This window comes from Cervus elaphus, chromosome 13 (assembly GCF_910594005.1).
Source record: "Cervus elaphus chromosome 13, mCerEla1.1, whole genome shotgun sequence".
In the NCBI taxonomy this organism is placed as follows: domain Eukaryota; kingdom Metazoa; phylum Chordata; class Mammalia; order Artiodactyla; family Cervidae; genus Cervus; species Cervus elaphus.
The window spans coordinates 33,082,418-33,104,963 of NC_057827.1; the positions used below are offsets into that span (position 1 = coordinate 33,082,418).

General features: G+C 41.5%; 1 pseudogene; it reads left to right on the top strand.

The window, feature by feature from the left end:
* The first annotated feature begins 44 nt into the window (after window positions 1-44).
* LOC122706391 lies at window positions 45-22,278 on the top strand (annotated as a pseudogene).
* The last annotated feature ends 268 nt before the right edge of the window (window positions 22,279-22,546 follow it).

Genomic DNA, 22,546 nt, shown 5'->3' on the forward strand with positions numbered 1-22,546 from the left:
AAGGTGAACAAAGCTTAGGGAAATATTTTTTTCTGGCAGGTAATATGGGTATTAAACAAGATACAAGAGTCTTCTTGTCTGGAATTCAAAGGAAGAAGCTGGGCAAACATGAACTCCTTGGTAAGCAAGAGAAGCTGATCCAGAGAGGAGGGCTAGTTAAGTGGCTTTGGAGTGGTCCTTGGATTCCTGCAGCTGAGGCTGGAGATGCCCTGGATTTAGGAAACTCTTCTGTTCAGGTCTTCCTGGTGGCTAACTTGGACTTCCTGACCATGATGTGAGGCATGGTTGTTCAGTTTTCCCTGGGTTCTTGTGAAGACCTATCCCACAGTTAAGATTCCTCTTTTCCAATTTCTTCAATGTGTTCTTAAGCTCTTCTCACACTTACATGAGTTGGCACATCTGTTCCATGAAGAAAAGTAGCCGAAATGAATCATAGTTTTGCTTTCTTAACTTTCTAGGAAGTGGCCTTCAACTTCGACCAAGGAGACCCAAACAGTCAAGTGTGAGAAGACATCTTGGAAGTGAACTTCATGTTTCGTTTTCCAACAGCTTAAGCCACACTTGGAGGGGAGGTCCTAATGTGATTTATAGAGGCACAGTTGGGTAGAGTGTGGTTCTGCTTTAGAGGTGTCAGTGAATCAGGGTCCAGGGACAGTGCTGGGTAAGGCACAGAAGTGAGAGGCAGTCGTGTGACAAGACTGGGAGCCGGTGGAGGTTAGGATGACATCTTGGTATCTATGTGGGGAATGTACTCAGAGATCCATGTGATTGAAATAAATTATGGTGGTGGTTCATTTATTAGCCCTAGTTAGGAGGGTGAAGAGACATCATTCCAAGAAATTCAGCAGGAAGTTAAAAGTCAGGATGCTTTGATTCCAAGTGGGGTAACAAAGTTATACTGGTTTGCCTATGACCGAAGAGTTTCCTGTGAAGTGTAATTTTCAGTGCTAAAACCAGGAGAGGGTTAGGGAAATTAAATAGTCTTGTTTAGGCTTCAGAGACAAAGCAGAGCAGGCCTCTGACCTTGCTTCTAACCTGCCTGGACTACTGTGTGACTGTTAGTGACTGCCTGCTGAGTGCAAGACTTGCAGCGCCATAGATAAGATGGGGGAGAAATCTTGAGATTGTTGAGCCCCTGGTGGGGACCTGGCCATCCAAGCCCCAGGCTTAGCAACATTCCAAATTTTACAAGACAAAACAGACAGGATTAACATGAAACCAGGCTTGCAATTTGGTTACAGACTGATGAGAATATCAGATTGCCTCTGTCCTGGGATTATAAATAGGAACCTTGAACTGCAATCTTCGAAGTCTTACCCACAGAGCAGATGTGCTGCCTGGGACACTTTCCCCACTGAGACTCTAGATGTGCTGTGACATGGGACTTACCAGCACTGTTTAGGTCTGGATGTTGGTCAAAACCCAATTTGGTGATGTATCCTCTGCTGTTTCTATTTTTCTTTTCTTTTAATGTCAGTATATTGAAAATAAACTCTATAGTTCTCTAATAAATATTTGTATTATTTATTTGTTTATAATGAATGGCTTATTTTGTTAACAGATCCTTTGAACCTGAGACGAAAGTGAAAATTTTTGGCAAAACAGAGGGTTCTGAGCAAACTGGGATACTAGGTCAACTCCAGAACTTGCAGACGATAGAGAGTCACCAGTTAAGCAAAAATAGGTAATTTGTTTACTCACAAGTTCAAACCATGGAGTGGGAAACTCTAAAACTGAGTTTGAAAAGACCCAGGAAGATTATGCAGTTCAGGGATCTCCTGCCTTAAGCTTTCAGGATTTCATCTCTATCAGCCTGAGAAGATTAGAAAAATCTATGCCCAGACTTCCCCCAGAACTTCTGTTCCCACTGGTCTGAGATTGGACTTAGGCTTCAGTAAGTTTTTTAAAAAATCTCCCTTATTTGGTTCTTATTTTAAACCACTGCTTTGTGTGAATAACAGAATAACCCTTAGGTTCCTTAACTTGTCTTTCCATTGTAATCATCTGGTGAGTTTTTAAAATACTGACACCAGTGATCCACCTCTCAGAGACAAAGGTTTTACTTGTCTAGGTGTGGCCAGGGCTTTTGGTGGTTTTGAACATTAGCAGGTGTTTCTAATGTGCAGACAAATTTGTGATTCAATTCTGATTGTCTCTCAGAAGAGCACTGGGATTTGAGCAGGGGAAAAGTAAGGATTTGTGGGTATATGAGTCTTCAGAGAGGTAAACAAGGGACCATTTGCAAAACTCATGAGTTAGTCGGTCATCTGCCAGGAGAGAGAGTGAGGATGAGAAGGTGCAGGTGGATTACGACCTGGGAGATTTTGCAGGCTTCTGAAACGGGACCCTGACCAGTTAGAAGCTGAGTCTTCCTTGATCTCACTCTCACCCCAGACCGTCACAGCCATTTATCAACACTTCTGACACATGAGCAGTTAATGTCCTGGATCTGGCAAGTTATCAGCTGACTTTTCTCTGTTTAAATAATTCTTGGCTTTAATTTCCTCTCCCCTCAAATGAGGATGTCTTCCCAGGTGGTGCTAATGATAAGAATTTGCCTGCCAATGCAGGAGATGTAAGAGATGCGGGTTGGGAAGATCTCCTGGAGGAAGGCATGGCAACCCACTCCAGTATTCTTGCCTGGAGAATCCCATGGATAAAGGAGCCTGGCAGGCTGCAGTCCATAGGGTCGCAAAGAGTTGGACACGACTGAAGGGACTTCGCAGGCACAAATGAGGATAACCCCACATGCTGTGGGTGATCTTTACAAAGCAGCTGATGTGTGGTTAATGCAGAGTAAGACATTAGTATTGCGTTGGCCGAAAAATTCTTTTGGGTTTTCCCATAACATCTTACAGAAAAACCCAAATAAACTTTTGGGCCACTCCAGTATTTCCCTCTTTCTCACCACTTTGAATATCTGAGTCCCCCTCAGGGACTTCCTTTCACAACAGGGCATTTCTGCTGTGGGTGGCAGACAAATGCTCTCAACTGGTGCATTCACAGCTTGCTCTAGCATTCCTACCTGCATCTTTAAGACATTATGATTCCATGATGCCTCATTTCTTGGAATTTGTGAGTTTGCAGTCGTGAAACATTTGAATCAAGGTTGATTCAAATCGAATCACCAATTAAGGTTTTGGTGAGAGTGACTGTGGGTTTCCACAGTCGTGTTCTGATGTTCAGCAAGTGTTACCAGAGGAAAGTTCTTGTGTCTCACACAAAGGAAGGCAAAAAAAAAAAAAAAACAAAACACACACCAAATGTCAAGAGTCTGGAGCAGAGAAAGGTTTATTGCAGGGCCAAGCAAGGAAATGGGTGACTTGTGCCCAAGAAAAACCCTGAACTCTCTGAATGATTTCAGCAAAACATTTCTAAAGGCCAGGTGAGGGAGAGACATGGTTAGTTGTTAGCAACTTCTTGGTATGGAAGTCCTTTGTTCTTCCAGCTGTCCACATAGGTCAGGTCACAATGTTCCTGTAAACCTCCAACAAAACAAATGCTTTTCTCGGTTCTGCAACTTTTTATCTCTATATGAATGGACTCTTAAATGTCAGAGCCCTGAGAAAGGGCTATCACATATAGTTCAGGCTATGGGCAACATTCTTTTACAAAAGATGCAGAGCCAGCATGACTAAGCATGAGGAGCAGAGGACAAGGGCTATAGCTAAAGGAATAGATCCAATGTGGAATCAGATTGGTTCTTCCCTAGTACACATGTACAAATCCAAACCTTCAAGTGAACATAATCTTCAAATATCATGACTCAGCAAATTTAAAATTACATGATTCATAGATATTCAAAATCCATTATTCAGTGATCTCTGACATTATGACACTGATTTTCTATTTTGGTGATATGTACACAGAAAGCATATTAATAAATCTAAATCTATAGCAACTGTACCACAAAAGAATAGGACTGTTTCTGGGACTGGGAGAAACAAGTAGATGGGGCTTCTGCAGAAGATTCTGCACTCCATATACCAGCAAACTTGGAAAACTCAGCAGTGACCACAGGACTAGAAAAGGTCAGTTTTCATTCCAATCCCAAAGAAAGGCAATGCCAAAGAATGTTCAAACTACCACACAATTGCACTCATCTCACATGCTAGCAAAGTAATGCTCAAAATTCTCCAAGCTAGGGAGAAGGAAATGGCAACCCACTCCAGTATTCTTGCCTGGAGAATCCCAGGGATGGGAGAGCCTGGTGGCTTGCCATCTATGGGGTCGCACAGAGTCGTACACGACTGAAGCGACTTAGCAGCAGCAGCAGCAGCTCCAAGCTAGGCTTCAATAATGTGTGAACCGTGAACTTCCAGATGTTCAAGCTGGTTTTAGAAAAGACAGAGGAACCAGAGGTCAAATTGCCAACATCCATTGGATCATAGAAAAAGCAAGAGAATTCCAGAAAGACATCTACTTCTGCATCACTGACTACACTAAAGCCTTTGATGGTGTGGATCACAACAAACTGGAAAATTCTTCAAGAAATGGGAATACCAGACCACCTTACCTACCGCCTGAGAAACCTGTACGCAGGTCAAGAAGCAACAGTTGGAACCGGACATGGAACAACAAACTGGTTCCAAATTGGGAAAGGAGTATGTAAAGGTTGTATATTGTAACCTTGCTTATTTAACTTGAATGCAGAGTACATCATGCAAAATGCCGGATTGGATGAAGCCAAGCTGAAATCAAGATTGCCAGGAGAAATATCAATAACTTCAGATAGGACCTTTTACAATAGGCACTTTCTTGCATTTCTTCATCTAACTGGGGATTTACCATCTAACTATGGTTTTACCATCTAACTGTGTCTCCAATATTCTATTCTCTTTCAATCTGGAAGTCATGTGTTCATCTCTTCCTTTCTTTCATACATTCCTTTCTTCTGTTTTAAACAATTTATCTGTTGAAGAATTGAGCCACACACCACACCTCCCAGGTCTGCTGCAGCCAGATACCCTGTCCCTATGGCAGGCCACTGCTGACCCATGCCTCCACAGGAGACACTCAAACACAGGTCTGGCTCAGTCTCTTGTGGGAGTAACTGCTCCTTTCCCTGGGTCCTGGTGCTCACAAGGGTTTTGTTTGCATCCTCAAAGCATCTCTGGCTGGTATGAGGTTTAATTTTGACAAATGAATAGAGTCTTGTATCAACCAGCACAGAATTACCTCAACCATTTCATATCAAACGGTTTTATTATGCCCAAAGCTCCCCTGTGCTACCCTTTTTAAATAAACCCTCTTCCAATGCAAAACAACCTCTGATCTCCTTTCCTTTCTATAATTTTACCTTTTCCAGTGTTATACATAACTGAATTACACAATAGGTTATCTTTTGGGTCTTTTTTATTTTATTTAGCAAAATCCTTTTAAGAGTCATCTATAATGTGGCACACATGAATAATTTGCTTCTTTTTGTTGATGAAAAGTACTCCATTAGATGGATGTTTCATAGATTAATTATCTATTCATCATGTCAAGGACATTCACATTACAGGCTTTCGTGTGAATGTACATTTTTATTTCTCTTGGATAAATACACAGGGGTAGGACTCTTTGTCATAGAGTAGGTGTATGATTAATTTTATACAAAATTGTCCAATTCTCCTCAATCTAGACCAGAGATAGGAAGAAAAAGTAAACAGGCCCCAGTCACAGCAAGCAGTTTGGCCCTTGAAACCTTTTTCTCTGTGAGCACAAGACTGTTTCCCTTACCCAAAGACACCAAGGAAGTGTATAATGCATGAAAACACGGTACTGCCCTCCCTTGCCAAAAAATGCCTATGTGTCCCACCTGGGGAGACCTCTTCTGCTTCACAGGCAGAACTGGTTGACAATACTAGGGTCCTCAGGGGACCAAATGAACCAAACAGGAAAATAACACTGGTAAATCTCTGAACACTAAACTGCCATTGGGACCACAACTCACAAAATTTGAATAAGAACCCCACACTAAATCTGCAAAGGGTGATAGCATGCTAAATCAAAATATTTAAATAGGTCAGAGCTTCCTAATCTAATGAGAAAATAGTAAAAATATAGTTGAAGTTCACCTGTCATACTAAGAATCACCTTAAATGAGAAAAGACAACTAACGACAACACCAACAAGATGAATCAGATCTTTAACTTAGTTGAAAGGACTTTTAAAGCAGTTGTTATTAAAACATTTCAATAATCAGTTATAAATTCTCTTGAAACAAATGAAAAAAATTGAAGTTTTCAGCAAAGAAACAAAAGCTACAAAAATAACCCAGTGAAAATTATAGATTTGAAAAATACAGGACAGAGAAAAAAATAACTCACTGGATGAGCTCAATAGTAGAATGGAAATTGCAGAGTATAGAATCAGTGAACTTGAAAATGTACCAATAAGACTCAGCCAATCTGAACATCAAAGAGAAAATATATAGATAAAAGTGAATAGAGCCTCAGAGATGTGTGGGAAAATAACATAGAACCTAACAATCATATCATCAAAGTCCCAGAAGGAGAAGAGAAAGATAATGGGGCAGAAAGAGTATTTGGAAAAAATAATGGTTTGAACTTCCCTAGAAGTCCAGTGATTAAGATTTCACTTTCCAATGCAGGGGGTGTAGGTTCAATCTCTGGTCAAGAAGCTAAGATCCCACACGCCTTATGGCCCCAAAACCCCAAACATAACACAGAAACTATATCATAACAAATTAAATAAAGACTTTAAAAATGGTCCACATTTAAAAAAAATTTTTTTTAAATAAAATCATGGCTGAAGATTTCTCTGATTTGGCAAAAGTGACAAACTTAAAGCCCCAAAAGGCTAAGAAATCCAAACAAGGTGAACCCAAACAATCATTTTAAGATACATCATAATGAAATTTTTGTAAATCAAAGAGAAATATCTGGAAAGCAAGCAGAGAGAAACAATACATTATCAATAAGGAAGCACCAACTCAAATAACAACACAATTCTTACTGGAACCCATATCATGGAGGCATAAGGAAGTAGCACAAGATTTTTCAATTGCTGAAAGAAACGATCTGTCAACCAAGAATTCTGTATCTAGTGAAGATATCCTTCAATAATACAGAAAAATGAAAACATTGTCAGATGAGGGAAAACAAGAATTTGGTGCTAGCAGACCTATTCTTAACGAATGGTTAAAGCAAGTACTTCCCTGATATCAAGGCTCCCCTGATAGTCCAGCTGGTAAAGAATCCACCTGCAATGCAGGAGACCCCAGTTCGATTCCTGGGTTGGGAAGATACGCTGGAGAAGGGATAGGCTACCCACTCCAGTATTCTGGCCTAGAGAATTCCATGGACTGTATAGTCCATGGGGTCGCAAAGAGTCAGACACGATTGAGTGACTTTCACTCACTCACTAAAGCAAGTACATCAAACAGAAGGAAATGATAAATGAAGGTAAATAATGGTAAAAGTAAAAATATAGACATTATTTTTCTTTCCTTAATGAGCTTTATAAATCATATTTAATGATTGAAACAAAAATTGTAGCACCATCTGACACCCAGACAATGGTTTTTAAAAATGGGGCAAAGAACCTAACTGAAATTGAGGTTTCCACACATAACACTAAGTTGTAAAATAGTGATATCAGTAGCTATGATAAGTCACATATCTGTTTTGTAATACCTACTCAGAGAAACTAGAATGAAAAATACATAAAATGTTACACCCAAAAGCACTACAAATACATCAAGGTAGAACTCTAAAATGTGTTCAAAATCCACAGGAAGGCAGGAAAAGAGACAGGGGAATGGGAACCAGAGGAAACAAACAGAAAACATTTTAAAAAGGCAGTCTTAATATCTATCATATCAATAAACACCCTCCATACAAGTGGTCTAAATATACCAATGAAAAGACAGAGTTTGGCAGAGTGGACTTAAAAAAAAAAACAGGGCCCAACTACAAATTTTACATAAGAGACTCACTTTAAATTCAATGACATAGGTATGTTGAAATGAGGGGGAAAGATGCCATGTAAACGTTTTTTTAAAAGAAAGATTGAGTAGGTTAAAATATAAGTAGACTCCAGAGCAAAGAAAATTGCCAGAGACAGAGAAGGGCATCCCATAATGATAACTGGTGGATTTATAATCCACCAAAAAGACACAATGATCCTGAATGTGAACTAGCCAATCACAGAGCTTCACAGTACATGAAACAAAAACTGATAGAGGTGTCAGGAGAACTAGACTAATCCTCAGTTATAGTTGGAGATTTCAACACCCATCCCCACCAACTATGAAACTAGGAAGGAGACACAAGATTTGAAAGACAGAAAAAACAGGATGTAACTGACACACAGAACAGCCCACAAAACTACAGAAAAGAATACACATTTTCACCCCAAGTTCCCTTGGAAGTTTCACCAAGATAAACCTTATCCTGGGGTCAAAAATCAGACTCACTAAATACAAAAGAACCAAAGTTGTATCGAGTGTGTGTTCAATATGAGTGTACTGTGATTATAAAACCATAATGGTCTCAAATTAGAATTTAATAGTAGAAAGACAGCAGGAAAATCTCTATATATGCAGAAAATAAACAACACTCTAAATAATTCTTGGGTCAAAAGGGAAATCTGAAAGAAAATTGGAAAACACATAGAACTGAATGAAAGTGACAATATCATATCAAAGTTTGTAGGTTGCAGCCAAAGCAGCATTGAGAGAGAAATGTGTACTGCTAAATGTTTACACTAGAAATTAGGAAAGGTCTAATTAAATAACCTAAATTCCTACCCAAGAACTATGAAAATAAGATAAAAATAAATCCAAAGCAAGAAAAATGAAGGGAATAATAAAGATAAGATAAATCAGTGAAATTTCAGACATGGGGAAAATAAATGAAACAAGTAGCTGGTTCTTTGGGGGAAAAAATCAATAAAATTGATGAATAGCTAGCAAGTCTGAAAAAAATACAGAGAGAAAATTCAAATCATCAATGTTAGGAATGAAACTGAGGACATTACTATTCAATACATAGTCTGCAGTCATTAAAAAGAAAACAGTGGGATGGTTTGTGCAATTACTCATAAATTTGACAACATAGGAGAAATAGACCCAATTCCATAATAAAATTCCCAAACTACAAAAACTCATGCAAGATGAAATAGGTCATCTGAATATATCTATAATCATTAAAGGGATTGAGTCTGCAATTTAGATTGTCTGGAAAAAGAAATCTCCAGGTTCATATGGTTTCACCGAAGAGTTCTTAAAAAGCATTTGAAAAAAAAAATAAATCAATGTTATGCAATCCATTTCAGAAAAAAGCAGACGAAGGGCTTCCCAAGTCAATTTTTGAGGCCAGTATTACCCTGATTTTGACACCAGGCAAAAATAGTATAAGAGAAAAGATAATTACAGACCAATATCTCCCATGAATTTAGATGCAAAAATCCTCAAAAAAAATTAGCAACTGAATCTATTGAAGTGTAAAACAAACTATACACCATGGCCAAGTGAGATTTACTCCAGGATGCAATCTTAGTACAACATTTGAAATCAACTGATGTAATCCATCATGTCAACAAGTTAAGGGTGGAAAGTCATATAATTTTATCAATTGATACACAGGAAATACATTTTAGAAAGTCTATTTCTCATTTATTATTTAAGAATTTTTTTTTTTTTTAGCAATTGAGAACTGGGAGGAATTGTCTGAATTTGATAAAAAGCATTTACAGAAAAAACAAAACAAAACCCATAACTATAGCTAATATTATACTTAATGCTTCTCTATTCCCCTAGGATTAGGAACAGGGCAAAAATACCAGCTCTTACCACTCTTATTAACACAGTACTGAAAGTTCTAGCCATTTAATAAATCAACAAGGACCTACTGTATAGCACAGAGAACTCTACTCAATATTCTGTGATAATATACCTGGGCAGAGAATGGATATATGTATATGTATAACTGAGTCACTTGATTGTATACCTGAAACTAACACAACATTCCAACCAGTCAACCCTAAGGGAAATCAGTCCTGAATATTCATTGGAAGGGCTGATGCTGAAGCTGAAACTCCAACACTTTGGCCACCTAATGCAAAGAACAGACTCATTGGAAAAGACCCGGATGCTGGGAAAGACTGAAGGCATGAGGAGAAGGGGATGACAGATGATGAGATGGTTGGATGGCATCACCAACTCAATGGACTTGAGTTTGAGTAAGCTCCAGGAGTTGGGATGGACAGGGAAGCCTGGTATGCTGCAGTCCTTGGGCTTGCAAACAGTTGGACACAACTGAGCGACTGAACTGAACTGAACTGAACACAACATTGTTAATCAACTATACTCCAATATAAAATAAAAATTAATTTTGTTTAAAAAGCAAGAGAAAGAAATAAGCACACTAATCAGAAAAAGGAAGCTATAAAACCATTTCTGTTTGTAAATGATCTGATTATCTATGTAAAAATCCCAAGGATTCTCTTAAAAGAAACTCCTAGAATGAATTAGTTCAACAAGGTCCCAGTTTGCAAGGTCAACACACAAATATCAATCACATTTTTACATACTAACAATTGTAGAAACCTTAATAACACTCCAAATAAAATGAAATGTTAGGCATGTACGTAACAAAACCTGTGTCCTATCTATGTGCCTAAAATTACAAAATACTGCTGAAAGATATAGAGAAGACCTACATTAATGGAGACATGTATCATATTTATGTGTTGAAAAACTGAACATAGTAAAAATGTCAATTTTTCCGAAATTGATCTATATGTTTAATGCAATTCCTATAAAAACCCTAGCAAGAATTTGTGTAGATATAAACAACTTATTTTAAAATTGATGTAAAAAGGCAAGACTTCAACAACCTTGAAAAGAGGAATAAAATGAGAGGAAACATTGTGCTTGATATTAAGGTTCACTATACAGTAATCAAGACATTGTGTTATTGGGGAGAGATGAACATAGATCAACAGAACAGAATAGAGAATCCAGAAACAGACCCTCAAAAATGTGCTTAACCGACTGTAGACAACAACATTGCAAAAGCAGCTCAATGGAGGAAGGATAGGCTCTTCAACAAACGGTGTTGGAGCAATGGGAAATCCATGGGGGGAGAAATGGACCTTTACCTAAACTCAGACCTTATACCTTATACCAAAATTAACTCAAAATTCTTCATAGCTTTAAATGTAAAATGTTAACTATCAAGGTTTTGGAATAATACAGGAGAAAAACTTCTGAATCTAGGGCTAGGCAAAGTTTTCTTTGACTTGACACCAAAACATTGATAATTCAGAGCTTGTCAAAATTAAATACATTTGATGTAGCTGTTAGTTGGCAGAAGGAAATCCAGGTTAGCACTGGGGAACTTGGCAGCTTGCATACTTTTCTCCTCATTTCTGCAGTTCTGTAGTGTTTCCTTCTGACAGGTCTTCTTGCCCAGGTTGTGAAGCTCTTTCAGGTGAGTGACAACCATGAGAACAAAGAACTGAAGCAGAGATTAAAAGTTCTCCTATTGTGAAGAGGAGCATGAGAACAAAGGGCAGAAGGAAATACAAGAGAGGAAGGAGGCTCCAAGTCAAACCCCAGAGAAATCTGGAGTTTAGTATTCAGAGGCAAATCTGATACCTCCGGAACTCCCCCTTAGTAATGCATGTTATTTCAATATATTTCAGGGAATAGAAAAAGTGAGTCCAGATCAGGGTCTGATGACCCCCGTGCCACACTCTCTCACATGTCCTGAAACACCAGCCCCACCAGATGAGGGCAAGCCACCCCTCTGTGAGAACCTCTTCACTCCCAAAGGCCAGGTGAGCCAGCCTAATATTTCTTCAACAGGGAAGCTCCCCTCCTGAAGCTCTAAGCATCTGAAGCTCACACCTGGCCCCTTCACTGGTGAGATGACCTCACTGGCTCTGGTCAGCATTAATCCCTTCACCTTGGAGTCCTAGAGAACAATTCCTTAAATCCAATGGCAAGAGGAAAACCCAAGGTGATCTAGAGGAAGCTGGTCCAGAGAAGAGAAGACAACATAGAACAAGTGTTCCCTGACAAGAGATGTGTTGTATGATAAACCAATATGGCTTCCCACTATGAAAAAGATTTCTTGGAGGTAGAAAAAAATGGGGCTGGGGAATTTGGAACAGTCTCTAAGGGGATTAAGAGGCTGGATGGGTGTATTTATGCAATAAAATGCTCCATGAAAACTTTGGGAGGATTATGAGATGAAAATTTGGCCATGCAAGAACTTCATGCCCATGTGCTGCTGGGATATCGCTCCCATATGGTACCTTACTACTCTGCGTGGGTACAAGATGACCACATGATCATTCGGAATGAATACTGCAAAGGTGGGAGCTTGCAGGCTTCTATATCTGAAAACGCAGAGTCTGGCAATCATTTCCAAGAGCCCAAACTCCAGGACATCCTTCTATAGATTTCCCTTGGGCTTCAGTACATCCACAACTCTGGCATGGTGCACCTGGACATCAAACCTAGTGAGAGGGTAACAGGCAGGAAGGCCAGGGGTCTCCAAATGGAGGAAAGAGGCTGTAAGTGCCAGACATTTTTATCTCTCTTAAATGGCAAGAAAAAACAAACCAGCGATCTGTTTTTCATTCTCTATACAAATTTAAAAGGAGGTTTCTCTTAACATTCTGTGTTGCCATGACACCTGGTCTCACCTAAAGCTAACCACTCTCAAACTTTGAGTTAACCAATACATGCCTTTTTCGTATGGAAATGTGGTCTTAAGCTATGTTAATGAACCCCAGACTCAATCTTCAAGTTGGTTCTGCTAAACGGCCTAACTTACTTCCTCAGGTATTGTTCTCCTAATCTATGTAAACGGAACTATTTGTTGGTATTCTGCCCTTCTAAAAGATTCAAGTCAATCGTTTTATGGCCTGGGATGAATTATCTGATGCCATTCTAAATTTTATGACATTCCTTTCATTTCATTAACAGACTGTGAGTGACTATATAACATACAGCTAAAGACTAGGAGGGGGGTACTCTTTTGCCCCCTTCTGATGCCTATGTCAGAAGCTTCCCCTATCTCCTTTATACTTTAATAAAACTTTATTACACAAAAGCTCTGAGCGATCCAGCCTCGTCTCTGGCCCCGGATTGAATTCGTCTCCTCCGGAGGCCAAGAATCCCGCGTCTTATCGTTCAGCAACAACCTTTCATCTTGGGGGCTCGTCCGGGATCCTTCAGGACAAGGTAAGGATGCTTGGAGCTCTAGTTCTTTGTTCTCCTAGCGAACACGTTTTCCGCTGTACTTTACTAACTCTATGGTGTGCTTGTGTAAATGAATGAAACGCCCTGCACGAAGCAAGTGAGGAGCCCTGCTCTGCGGTCCCGCGGTGACCTCATAAGGCTATGGCAAAAACCTGTCGGGGGTTTATACCGACCTGCCAATGCCAAGAGGCAACCAATGTCTCCTTCGGGAACTGACCAGAAACGGGCAAAGCGTGTGGACCGAACTCTCCTTTCTCGGTCAAACTTTTCGGTCTCTTTGACCATTTCATAGCTCCTTGGGAATTAGAAGTACTAACCTTATCTATCGGATCATAGACTTTCAAGGGACTTGTGACCTATGTTGCTACTCTACTGTGGTCTAGGTCTCAAACTGGGATTGGTAGTCAGGAAGCGCCTAGCCTCGCTAGGCATGGAAAGCTCGGAAGCTAGATGGAGCTCCAACTCCCAGAGCATCTCTGAGGTTAACGGTTACTCAGATTGGAACTGCAATGGTTTTTTCCTTTGGTAACACTGGCTCTTAGTGGACCAGAGGAGGCTCTTATACCGGTGTGGTGACGCTTGGAAGGAACATCTCAGTTTCATGTTTGTATCGGTCTTATTGCGGTCAAGAATGTACTCAGGGTCGTGCACAGGCACTCAGGTGACGAATGTTTCCCCCAGAGGTCTTAGCTTGGGAAGCATTCCGGAAGGTTACTCTGATTGCGCCCCGGGTGGCATCAGAGGCAAGCGAGGTGAAGAGCTGGACGTCAGGTAGGGATGCCATCAGGTCTACCCCTGGTGCATCCCCACCCCGTCTCGGTGGTAGAACCGGGAGGGACGAGTGTGACGCCTGCGTCGGTAAGGGACAGACTAAGTCCGACCAGGAAGGAAAAGCTTTGGTGTAACGTCTGTCTACACCCCCATCTAGAGCAGGGAGGGACGCCTCCGGTAGAAAAAATGGCGCTGGTCGCTTTTTTTCTCTCTTACAGATGGGAGCTAACAATTCCAGCCTCACTCCTTTGAACTGTATCCTGAAAAACTGGGATAGATTTGATCCCCAGGGCTTAAAGAAGACACACCTGGTCTTCCTATGTGATATTGCATGGCCGCGGTACCCGCTGGAGGACGGCGAACGGTGGCCAGTTGGGAGGGTCTCTTAAGTATAACACTGTTTTACAATTAGACCGGTTCTGTAAAAAGCAAGGGAAATGGGTAGAAGTAGCGTATGTGTTGCCCTTTTTCTCTCTGTGAAATATGCCAGACTTATGTCCTAAGGGTATAGATTTGGGTGTAAAACCTTCCGCTCCCCCCTGTCCTCCTACTTTGCCCCCGTATCCAGGTCTCCAAGCTGAGGTTCAAACTGCTTTGGTCTCAGTGGAAACACAAACTGAGACTCAAACTGCCTCGGTCTCAGTGGGAACCCAAATTGAGATTCGAATTGCTCATGTAGAGGTCCAAACAACTCCTGTCTCAGTACGACTTCAGACTACTCTGGTTTCAGTAGAAACTCAGACCATCGAAGTAAGAGATGAGATGGAGGACAGGAGGCAAAGAGACAAAGAAAAGCAGCTTTCTCCAATCTATCCCTGGGATATGTCCAGAGTAGCCAGAGAGACTGAGGGACAGCCACTCATGCTGTTGCCTCTTCACGAAGTACCCACCGGGAGAAATTATCAGTCTATGAGAGTTAATAAGCCTTTTTCTTATCAAGAGATACAAAGAATTAAAGAGGACCTGGGAGACTATTTAGAGGACCCAGAAAAATATATTAGAGCTTTTAAAGGTGTTACTCTGCATTATGACCTCACTTGGAAGGATGTGATGTATATCTTGGGACAAACGCTGACTCCCGACTCAAAGGCTCGAGTTTTGGGGAAGCGGTTGCTTATGGTGATGAGTGGCTTGGTAATGAATCAGTGGGAAAGAGGGAGGACGAGATAACTGCCCTCCCCACTGGGAGTCAGGCGGTCCCAGCTACAGAACCAGACTGGGACTATAACACTGCTAAAGGAAGATGGGAGCAGAGTCATTTTGTCAGATGTATTCTTGAAGGACTCAGACAGGCGCGTTCTAAGCCTTTAAACTATGGCAAACTGGCAGACATAGAACAGGAGGAGAAAGAAGCTCCTGGTAAATTCCTAGATAGACTGAGAGAAGCCCTTCGCAGATTCACTGAGATTGATCCCGAAAGTGAAGAAGGGAAAGTGATCTTAAAAGATAAATTTCTCACTCAGTCGGCTCCAGATATTCGCCGTAAGTTATCAAAACGGGCGTATGGACCAAATCAGTCTTTAGATAATCTGTTACAACTGGCTCAGACAGTCTATTATGGTAGGGAATATGAGGAAAAGAAAGAAAGGCAGAGAAAGACGAAGGAAAAGGCAGAAGCCCTCGCAATGGCTATGAAAACCGTTATTAAGCAGCCTGAGAAAAATGCCCAGAGGGACCCAGGTGAAAAGAGATGGGCTTGCTATTGCTGTGGAAAGGAGGGGCATCTCAAGCGGGATTGCCCTCAGGCATCTAAGCCGCCCCCGGCTCCATGTCCGGTCTGCAAGGGACCACACTGGAGGAGAGACTGCCCCCAGAGGCGTAGGTCTCAGGGGTCTGACTCTCAAGACAATCAGGACTGAAGGTGCCCGGGGGTCCCCACACAAGCTCCCGTCCTAATTACACCTGAGGAACCCCGGGTATTAATAACAGTGGGAGGCCAATCCGTCAATTTCCTTTTAGATACTGGGGCAACTTACTCCGTGCTTACTGAAGCCCCTGGCCCACTTTCTTCCCGATCCGCTTCCGTAATGGGACTGTCTGGACGAGCCAAAAGGTATTATTTCAGTTATTCTCTATCATGCAACTGGGATTCTGTGCTATTTTCACACGAGTTTCTTATCGTGCCAGAATCACCCTCACCCCTTTTGGGGAGGGATATACTGAGCAAAGTCCATGCCTCTGTTTTCATGAATATGGAGCCTTCCCTTTCTCTCCCTTTAGTTGAACAAAATGTAAATCCTAGAGTATGGGCTGATGAAAAATCTGTGGGTCGAGCACAAAATGCTATTCCTGTGGTTGTCAAGCTCAAAGACCCACACTTATTCCCACATAAGAAGCAGTATCCACTGAAACCTGAGGTTAAGGAAGGGTTAAAACCCATCATTGAGAATTTAAAGGAACAGGGACTATTAGTTCCCTGTAACAGTCCATGCAACACTCCTATTTTGGGTGTAAAAAAATCAAATGATAAATAGAGATTAGTTCAAGATTTACGAATAATAAATAAGGCTGTGGTTCCTTTACACCCCGTGGTGCCTAATCCTTATACTCTATTGTCTGAAATTCCTGAACGAGCCAAATATTTTTCAGTAATTGATTTGAAAGATGCCTTCTATTCAGTACCTTTGGCGGAGGAAAGTCAATTTCTATTTGCCTTTGAAGACCCCACACAGCCAGCTTCCCAGTTAACCTGGACAGTTTTGCCGCAGGGATTTCGTGACAGTCCTCACTTATTTGGACAAAGTTTGTCAAGAGATCTACAAAACTTTAATAGCTCTGAAGTGGTAGTGTTACAATATGTAGATGATATTTTGCTCTGTGCTGAGACAGAGGAAGCTTGTTCACGAGCCTCAAAAGATTTCTTAAACTTTCTGGCAGGCTGCGGTTACAAGGCATCAAGAGAAAAGGCTCAGCTTTGTCAACAATCTGTTAGATATCTGGGCCTAATCATCTCAGAAGGGACTAGGGCCATAGGCCCTGAGAGAATTAAACCTATACTAAACCATCCCCTACCTATGACTTTAAGACAATTGAGAGGATTTTTGGGAATCACAGGCTACTGTCGTATTTGGATTCCGAGCTATGGGGAACTTGCCCGGCCTTTATATAAACTTATAGCTGAAACTCAGCAGGCCCAAACCGACAAACTGGTTTGGTCTCCAGATACTCAAAAGGCTTTTAAGGTTCTTCAGACTGCTCTCCTGCAAGCTCCGGCTTTGAGTTTGCCTACAGGGTCAGAATTTAACCTGTTTGTCACTGAAAGGAAAGGTATGGCCTTGGGAGTTTTGACACAACCCCGGGGGCCTCACCAGCAACCTATTGCTTATCTAAGCAAAGAATTAGATGTAATTGCACGTGGGTGGCCCCACTGCCTAAGAGTAATTGGGGCAGCGGCTTTATTAGCACCTGAAGCTTTAAAAATAATTAATGGGCGAAACCTTACTGTACTGACTTCTCATGATGTGAGTGGAATCTTAAATTCTAAGGTTAATATTTGGATGACAGACAGTAGGCTTCTTAAATATCAGTCACTGTTGTTAGAAGGACCAGTAACTAAGCTTAAAGTTTGTAGAAATTTAAATCCTGCCACTTTCCTTCCTGAGAAGGAAGATGAAACACCTGATCACGATTGTTCCCAATTCCTAACCTTAAACTACGCAGCTCGGGAGGATCTAATGGATACCCCATTAGACAATCCTGACATGGAAATATTTACAGACGGCAGTTCTTTTGTTCGGAATAGAAAGCGCAAAGCAGGTTACGCTGTGGTGACTGCTGAACAGGTTTTAAAAGCAAAATCTCTCCCCCAGGGAACCAGTGCCCAGTTAGCGGAGCTTGTGGCTCTGACCCGAGCTCTAGAGTTAAGCAAAGGGCAGCGAGTAAATATCTACACTGATTCTAAGTATGCTTATTTGACTTTACATGCTCATGCTGCAATATGGAAAGAAAGACAGTTTAAAACAGCAACAGGAGAACCTATTAAGCATTTCAGAGAGATTGAGAGACTTTTAACTACTATCTATTGTCCTAAAGAAGTAGCGGTTATGCATTGCAAAGGGCACAACAGGGATGGGAATAAAGTAGCTGCCGGTAACCTGCTGGCTGATTCTCAAGCCAAAAAAGCGGCACTTTACGAAACCCCCTCCCTACAGACGCCTTTGATCTGGACAAGTCCTGTGGAACAGGAAAAACCACAATATACTGAGGAAGAATTAGAAAGATATGACAAAAGAGGAGCAAAGATTACTGATAAAGGATGGTTACAGTCCGAGGATGGACGATTAATAATTCCTGAAAATGCTCAGTGTAAAATTCTTAAGGGTTTACACCAGAGTTTTCATTTGGGTGTAGAAAGTACTTACCAGATGGCTTCTCGTTTGTTTGAAGGTAAAAATATAATGAAAACTTTAAAGAACATTATCAAACGGTGTGAGGTATGTCACAAAAATAACCCAAAGACTCAAAAGCTAGCAAAATCTGGATTACAACGAAAGGTAAAGTATCCTGGAGAAGACTGGGAAATTGATTTTACTCATATGCCAAAAGCTAATGGATATTCTTGCTTACAAGTTTGGGTGGATACTTTTACTGGATGGATTGAGGCGTTCCCCTGTCGTAGTGAACAAGCTAAAGAGGTTATAAAGATTTTAATCCATAAAATTATCCCCAGGTTTGGGCTGCCACGGAGCCTTCAGAGTGACAATGGTTCTGCCTTTAAAGCTGCTGTAACTCAGGGGGTGTCTAAAGCTCTAGGAATAGAGTATCACTTACACTGTTCCTGGAGACCCCAGTCCTCAGGAAAGGTTGAAAAAGCTAATGACATTATCAAAAGACATCTGCGCAAATTAACTCAAGAAACGCAAGACAACTGGATTAAAGTCCTACCCATAGCTTTAATGAGGGCTCGAACTGCCCCAAAAAAGGAGGGACTGTCCCCCTTTGAATGTATTTATGGAAGGCCTTTCTTACGCACAGACATTGTTATAGATCCTGAGGCCTTAGAGTTAACTAATTATGTAACTCAACTCTCAGCTTTTCAACAGGCATTAACAGAACTCCGGGAGACGACTCCTGACCCAGCCTCTGAATCCAGCAAGCCTCTATTTGAGCCAGGAACCGAGGTCCTCATAAAAACATTGGGATCTGGGGGCCCATCCCTCGAGCCCCTCTGGGAAGGCCCTTACCAGGTTATTCTTTCTTCTCCCACAGCTGTCAAAGTCCCAGAAATTGATTCGTGGGTACATCACACTCGAGTCAAGAGGTGGCACCCTGACCAGAACTAAGTGATGTCATTTTATGTTTTACTTTCTATGCTCTGACTTTGTATGTTTCAGATGGGCCTGATAATCTATGTGAGCCTACTTCTGCTGACTCCAGAAATCCTGAGTCTGCCCTTTGATCCTCAAGACAATGCCTTCCTGTCCTGGGCTCACTCCTATGCTGCATTCCACAATCGGTCTAACTGCTGGGTCTGCGGAGCACTCCCCTCTTCATCAGTGGAAGGCTTCCCGTGGTGGACATCTCCACTTCAAGGAAAGGACTTTCTCCAAGTCTGCGAATACCTTCGACAACAATCACATGTGATGCCTCTTCTTCGTCTGATGACATCTAACAACCCTAAAATGGACTGGTGCAATACTTTGTACCTTAACTATGGACATAATGTGACTTTTAATTTTGATTATACACTGTCTCAGTTTGATCACTATTTTGCTGCACATAAGACAAATAGGTCTAGATCTGATGGTTTTTTACCTGACGTTTATCAAATATGGGATGAGGTTATATGGCTAACTCCTAAAAAGGGACGTCTAATATCTACTGCCCCTATATGCTGGGAACAAGCAGAGCCATCCCCCAAAGTTAGCCAGCAACTTAATTACACTGATTAGAAACAATTGGGATTTTTGCCTCAAGAAATATGTAACGTAATCATTCCCGTGTTTTCCAATCCCAGTTCAGGACCTCCCTTTGTCTGGCCAGGCACTAATTGGGACTGGGTATCTCAGTCACGCTGGCTTGCCCCAAACGGGACTTACTGGATATGTGGCTCTTACCTATGGGCTTGGCTTCCCCCTGGCTGGATAGGGAGATGCACCCTGGGTCTAGCCTTTACTCATGGTTTTATATTTTCAGAGCTTCCAGAAAAGCCTGCTAATTTACCCCACCTTAAAACTCGGTGGGCAAGGTCTGTATTTCACTGGTATGATTATTTAGCTGCAGTATTTGTCCCCTCTTTGGGAACTACAGATGTTATGCTACGAGTAGATGCTTTGACTAATTTTACTCAACAGGCATTACAAGATTCTCAAAAAGCTATTTCAGCTCTTAATGCTGAACAAGCACAAATTAGAAAGGTGGTTTTACAAAACAGATTGGCTTTAGATATTCTGACAGCTGCACAAGGAGGAACTTGTGCCATCATTCATACTCAATGCTGCACATATATACCTGATATGAGCACTAATGTTACTCATTTTACTAAACACATGAACAAGATGATTGGGGCCATGGATACTCCTGAAGCCTCAATTGCCTCACTTTGGGAGACGTTAACTAGTTCCCCATGGTGAAAAACTATCTTAATTACAATAATTCTGATTGTTTTGTTTTTGCTGTTTGCTCCCTGCATCTGTAACTGTGTAACTAGATTTGTTTCTAGTCGCATGAAAGCTTTTAAGTTACAAATGGTTGCTCAAACTCCTGCTATCACTGCAGCTTCTTCCGACTACTATTTGGGGCCCCTGGATCAGACATCCTCATTATGAGGATTAGGAGAATATGTTGCCTCACCAATTTAGGGACAACGCCCCTTGTCAGCTCGGAAGCAGTTATGGAATGGAAACGACGCCCCTTTTCCCTAGGCAACATAATTCTCCTAAAAGAAAAGGGGGGAATGAGAGGGTAACAGGCAGGAAGGCCAGGGGTCTCCAAATGGAGGAAAGAGGCTGTAAGTGCCAGACATTTTTATCTCTCTTAAATGGCAAGAAAAAACAAACCAGCGATCTGTTTTTCATTCTCTATACAAATTTAAAAGGAGGTTTCTCTTAACATTCTGTGTTGCCATGACACCTGGTCTCACCTAAAGCTAACCACTCTCAAACTTTGAGTTAACCAATACATGCCTTTTTCGTATGGAAATGTGGTCTTAAGCTATGTTAATGAACCCCAGACTCAATCTTCAAGTTGGTTCTGCTAAACGGCCTAACTTACTTCCTCAGGTATTGTTCTCCTAATCTATGTAAACGGAACTATTTGTTGGTATTCTGCCCTTCTAAAAGATTCAAGTCAATCGTTTTATGGCCTGGGATGAATTATCTGATGCCATTCTAAATTTTATGACATTCCTTTCATTTCATTAACAGACTGTGAGTGACTATATAACATACAGCTAAAGACTAGGAGGGGGGTACTCTTTTGCCCCCTTCTGATGCCTATGTCAGAAGCTTCCCCTATCTCCTTTATACTTTAATAAAACTTTATTACACAAAAGCTCTGAGCGATCCAGCCTCGTCTCTGGCCCCGGATTGAATTCGTCTCCTCCGGAGGCCAAGAATCCCGCGTCTTATCGTTCAGCAACAACCTTTCACTAGTAACAACTTCCTTTGTCAAAAGATGCAAAGTGACTTTCTCATAATCCCATAAAAAGGTTGAAAATGAAGTTGATTGGTTTCTCTCTGCCAATGTGATGTATAGAATTGGTGACTTGGGTCGTGTGATATCAATAAGTAAATCCAAAGTGGAAGAGGGATACAATCACTTTCTAGATAATGAGATTTTGCAAAAGAATTATCAGCACCTTCCTAAAACAGAAATATTTGTCTTGGAATTGACCATTGTAGTGGCTGCAGAGGCAGTTGTTACCCACCAATGTCACCGTGAGGTATCACATCCATGAGGGGAATCTTCTGGACATTTCTTAGGAGCTCTGCAAAGAATTTCACAAACTACTTAAGAACATGATCCACTCCGACTCATCAGAGAGAACTTCTGCAGCAAAAGTCAAGTTCTCTGTCTCTCCCTGGGGGAAAACAGAAGAGTTTCAGCAGCAGTTGAGTTTGGAAAGGTTCAAGAGAGTCACACTGGAAAGGAGACTGAAAGAAGCCCAGCTGACCTGGTCCCTCAAGAAATGCCTCGGGGTCCCGGGGGTCACTGGGACCCCCACAGAATCAAGAAGCACCATATGCCTGCTGGGAGGAAAGAGTGCCAAATCAAGTTTCACTGGGGCAGCCTTCCTCATGAGAACCCCTTTCACACCAACTCTCCTTTTTCCCGGCAAATAGGTACCTACCGTGTTAACCTTTTTCTTGTAAAAGGAGAAACCAATGGTCTTGAGTGCCGGAGATTTCAAAAGCCACTCCTAATTTAGCATTTTCAGCCAAGATCAGTGCTTCCTAGCAGCACTGCTCATAGGTATTATCACTGGCAGCCATTTGTCTTCTCTCTTGCTACATCCCTGATACCACCTGTCAACAGTTCACTCCTCAGATTTGTTGATGCACAACAAGAAAGCATGGGTTTCTGGATCGAAAGAAACCCCCCTGTGCAGGA